Source organism: Mastomys coucha, unplaced genomic scaffold, assembly GCF_008632895.1.
Source record: "Mastomys coucha isolate ucsf_1 unplaced genomic scaffold, UCSF_Mcou_1 pScaffold5, whole genome shotgun sequence".
NCBI classification, from domain to species: Eukaryota; Metazoa; Chordata; class Mammalia; order Rodentia; family Muridae; genus Mastomys; species Mastomys coucha.
In genome coordinates, this window is record NW_022196911.1 from 41,975,780 (window position 1) to 41,981,281 (window position 5,502).

A 5,502-nucleotide genomic window follows, 5' to 3' on the forward strand; every position below is an offset into this window, starting at 1 on the left:
ATAATTACGAACTGTGCCAGGGAATTTAATGTTGTTATAAAATCCCTCTTTCAATGTTAGTGATTGGATTGGTGTCTTCTGTTAAAAAGTTTACTCACCAGCACAGGATCTGGTCAAGGTCAGTCCTGGATCCTTAGCCAAGTTTAATCAGCAGCATTTCATAAGCTTTGTCCTCTTGCCACTGACATTCTCAAAAAAGCACAGCTTCATCTCATCCTGTTTTTATTTTGAAACACTTTTAGATTTATGGAGTAGTTCTAAAGGCAGTACGAAATGTTCCAGCATGTCTCTTACCCAGTTTCTGCTAATGCAAATGTAATTTGTGGCTATCGTACATTTATCAAAGCTAAGAAATTATTTTTCCATACAATATTCTTAACTGAGCTAAGGACCTTTTCAAAATCCAATCCTAGATGCCACTGTGCATGTAGAGTTCCCTTACCCCATGCATACTTTTTTGATTCTTTGTATTTTGATGCAAAGTTTCTCTATGTAGTCATGGCTGCCCAGGAACTCTCTGTGTAAATTAGGATGGCCTCACACTTACAGAGATCCTCCTGTCTCTGCCTCCAGAGTGCTAGGACTAAACACATGTGCTATCATACCTCGTTCATACACACATTTTAAAAGGCAGTGTTTCTGTGTTTGGGTCTTAATTGGTTTCTTGTGATCATATTTCGATTACTCATTCTTGGCTGGAGTCTTACTGGTAGTCTGGTGTGGTGGCTAACTTTAATCGTCAACTTGACAGAACCTAGTGTCACACCGGAAGAGTCTCAGTGAAGAACTGTCTATGTTGGATTAGCCTGGAGCCGTCCCTGTGGGGATTACTTAATACGGTAATTGATTATGGCAAGACCCAGCTCAGTATAGACTGCACCATTTCCTGGTCAGGGGGACTAGAACTGTTTAAAAAGTAGAGAAACTGAGCTGAGCACAGACAAGCAAGCCAGTAGCTGAGGATGTATACATTCACTGCTCTCTGTTCTTGACTGGATGGGCTATGACTAGCTGTTTGCAGTGTCTACCTAAACTCCCTGACAGTGATGGAGCGTAACGTGGCATTGTACGCTGTAATCAACTCCGTTTCTCCACAAGTTGCTTTTTGTCAAGGTATGTTATCACAGCAACAGAAATGGAACTAGAACATCTTTTCATAGCAGTTCAAAAGAAACTCTGTGGCACCTTCTTCAGATGCCTACAGGCCACACTGTGAAGCATGTGCTGTTCTTCTCTTCATTCTTGATGAAGTGTGTGTATGTGTGTGTGTGTGATATGCACGTATGTGCCCATGTGCATATGTGCCTGTGCACACACAGGAACCGAGGGCAATACAAGGTGTCCATCAGTCACCATCTTAAATTTTTTGAGACAAGGTCTTTCTTTGAACCTGGAGCTTACTGTTTTGGTTAAACTGCCTGGCCACTGATGCCCAGAGATCCTCCTGTCTCTGCCCCACCCAGTGCTGGCATTAGAAGTATACACTGCTGTGCCTAGTTTTTAGGGGGTGCTAGAATCTGAACTGAGGTTCTCATGCTTACACAGAACTTTACTACTAAGAGTCATCTCTCAACCCCCCTCCCTTTTTTGCTGTTGGCCTTTTCTGTTTGTTTTTATTTATATTTCTTAAATATTTATTTATGTGGCTAGGTGTGGTAGTACACACCTTTAACCCCAGCACTTGGGAGGCAGAGACAGGTGAATCTCTGTTTGAGGCCAACCTGGTCTACAAAGTGAGTTTCATGTCAGGACAGCCAAGGCCACACAGAGAAACTCTGTCTTGGAAACAACACACACACACACACACACACACACACACACACACACACACACACACACAGTACCACCACCACTACTACCACCACCATCAAAAAAAGATTTATTTATGCATATGGAAGTGCATGAAGTACCTGTGGAGGCAAAGAAGAAATGTTTGATGGCCTGGAATTGGAGTTGTAATGGGTTGTGAGTCTCTGTGTAAGTGCTGTGTGAATCAAACCTGGACCTTCTAGAAGAGTAGCCTGTGCTTTTAACCACTGAGCCATTTTATCAAGCTCATGTTTGTCTTTATTTTTCAGACCTCTTATGTTGCCCAGGCTGACCTGAAACTCACTATGTAGCTGAGGCTGACCTTGGCTCTCCTGCTTCTACCTCATTCATGCTCTCATGATCTGACAGTTCTCTCTACCATGTGGGTCTTGGGAATCAAACTTGGGCCATCAAGCTTGGGTTATCATCCCTGCCCACTAAGCCACCTTACTGGCCTGTCTAGTTATCATTAAGGTGATTCTAAATGTTCCGTTGGTAATTTATGCTTTCCAACTGGCTGTGACTGGGTCATATCTTTCATTGCAAAAGAAGATAAAAAACTGAGTATTTAATATCACTTTTGTTGTACCAAACAAAGTCAGATTTTATTTGAAAAGTAGGTAATGAACATTGGGTAGATAACTAGTTGAGATACAAATTATTTTGTTGCTTAGAAGAATAGAAATTAAATTTAAGTAGCTTAAAGGATACATGGAAAGGAAGAACTTTCTAGAAGGTGGATATCAGAGCATTCTGGGAAATTCAATAGCAAGAATCAAAGACTTCTTTCTTTAGGGAACTGCCATTTATCATACTTCATAGTAAAATAGGCTTCTAGTGACTTTATTCTGTATTTTGGTTTTGGAGATAAAGAATTTGGCTGTGTCTGATCTGTCTTGTTCTATATGGGTGAGTTGGTTCCCTTTGATAACCTCATGGAGTGTGGGCATGACTTTTATATTCTAGCCTGCCCTAGCTATTGGTGTTTCTTCTTAAAGAAAATTAAATTCCCTAGATCTCAGGATCAAGTTCTCATTAATTGCATTGTCATAGAGTGACTTCCCAATGGCAGGATGCAGGTTTTATAAGTCTTTCTGCTGAAGATTCTAATGTTCACCTGGGAATCCCGATTCCTTTTGAGTGGGTTGGCAATAATAAGTAGTGGAATCTTCATAGTTGAATCCGTATTTATCTATCACATAGGGCTTTCATACAAGCTGGGGACTCATATATAGGCAGACACTAAAAATTCCAGGCAGTAGATTTTATATGGATCAGAAGAGAAAGGTTCTGAATGTTGACATGATCTGTCTGTGTGGATTATCTCTGGATGAAAATGCAAGTCAGGACTGTTTTTGTGACAGCAGCCTTTTCCATTCAAAGAATTAAAAACCAATGAGGCTTTCTGTTGTAAAATTCTATCATTTCATTGTAGGTCTGTTTCTTTTTTCACCAGGTTGTTTGAAACACAGAAAGTAGGAATGTTTTGCCATTTGTTGTGTGACTACTTTATCATCTTGACATAACTTAGTGACACCTAGCATCAGGGCTTATGGTGGGAAAATGGGTATCTGCCACATCTGGGATGGAGCCCACACTCTGTTTCCCATTGGCAACATAACCACAGGCTAATGAAGCAGATGGATGTTAGCCACATTGGGTACAGTAGATACTTATCATGATTATTATTCAATAGTACATTCTTTTGGGTATAGGTATGCACATATAATATTTCTAATTCCCCTATACTGTTTTTATTATGTAATATTATAACACAAAAGCCTGTTCAGGTCATCCAGGTAAGTTACCCTTAGTTGAATCTCTCTTCATCACTCTACCAGTATAGTTGTTTTATGTTGAGGATACAGCCAATTATCCTTCTACAAGGTTCTACTGACATTTCCATCAATGATTGCATAGGGAAGCTGTTTCCTATCTCTCATCAACACTATTTCCAAACTGTTTTGTGTTCTCAATATGGTTTTAAATTGCATCGATTTACTTCTGAGTGTCTCCCTGAGCCTGTTTTAAAATCTATTTGCATTTCTTTTCTTTCTAAGTGTCTTAGAGGAGTGGGAGGTAATTTGTCTCCCAAAACTTATTTTTCCCAATATTTCATGAAGCCAGCAACATGCCTTTTGCATTTTGGCCTATTTTTCTATCATATATATTTCTTTGGCTTTATGGTCTTGAAGTTTTTGTTTACTGATAGTCATCAATTTTTTCCTTTGAAGTTTCTTTTTTGTTTTTTTGTTTAAATATTTTACTTATGTTTTTGTTACACGCATATGCATACACACATGTACATACTCATACATGCACCTATGAAAGACATTATTTTATTAATTAATTAATTTTTTTACACTCCGTATTTTATTCTTCCTCCCTCATCTACCCTCCAACTGTTCCACATCCCATACCTTTTCCCCACACCCTGTCTCCATGTGGATGTCCCCACCTCCCACCCCACCTGACCTCTAAACTCCCTAGGGTCTTCAATCTCTTGAGGGTCAGGTGCATCATCTCTGTGTGAACACAGATCCAGAAGTCCTCTACTGTATATGTGTTGGGGGCCTCATACCATCTGGTGTATGCTGCCTGTTGGTAGTCCAGTGTTTGAGAAATCTCGGGAGTCCAGATTAATTAAGACTGCTGGTCCTCCTACAGGATTGCCCTTCTCCTCAGCTTCTTTCAGTCTTCCCTAATTCAACAACAGGGGCCAGCTGCTTCTGTCCATTGGTTGGGTGCAAATATCTGCATCTGACTATTTCAGCTGCTTGTTGGGTCTTCCGGAGTGCGGGCATGGTAGGCCCCTTTTTGTGTGTGCTCCATAGCCTCAGTAATAGTGTCAACCTCCCGTTGAGCTGGATCTCACTTTGGCCTGTCACTGGACCTTCTTTTCCTCAGGCTCTTCTCCAATTCTATCCCTGTAATTGTTTCAGACAGGAACAATTATGGGTCAGAGTTGTGATTGTGGGATGGCCTCACACACATTTGATGCCCTATCGTCCTGCTGGAGGTAGGCTCTCTATAAGTTCCCTCTCCCTACTGTTGGGCATTTCATCTAGGATCCCTCCCTTTGAGTCCTGAGAGTCTCTCACCTCCCAAGTCTCTGGTGTATTCTGGAGGGTCTATGAAAGGTATTTTTAAGCTAACCGTTCAAGATAACTGTCTTTTATGGCAGAGAAGTCAAAGCAACAGGAACTTGAAGTAGCTGGTCCTCTCATATACCCGAAGTCAGAAGGAGAGAGCAATGATTATGTGTACCCAGCTGGCTTTCTCTTTTTAATTCAGTCTAAGACCCCAAGTTGAGAGACCAGCTCGGCCCACTTTTAAATATATGTTTATTGATAGATATTTCACACCTCAATTTTTGTTTGTTTTATTATCTTACTTCCTAGAGTTTATTTTGGTATCAAAGAAGTTATACATTTTTATTGGCAACTCAATGTCTGGGCAGTTGAACTGTATGTTGAACTGCTTTCAGTTGGTACATGTGTAAGAAAGTCATCTGTCACCCCTCACTGTGCTAAGTGCCTCTTTCAAGTCAGTCTTAGACTCACAGGTCTTTCCCATTGATCTGTCCATACATCAAGAGTTATATGCACTGGTTCATCTCAGTCCTGAGTTGCAATGTGAACTTTTTAAAATGATATGAATGCTTTTTATTTGATGTCACTTACTCTGTGTTGT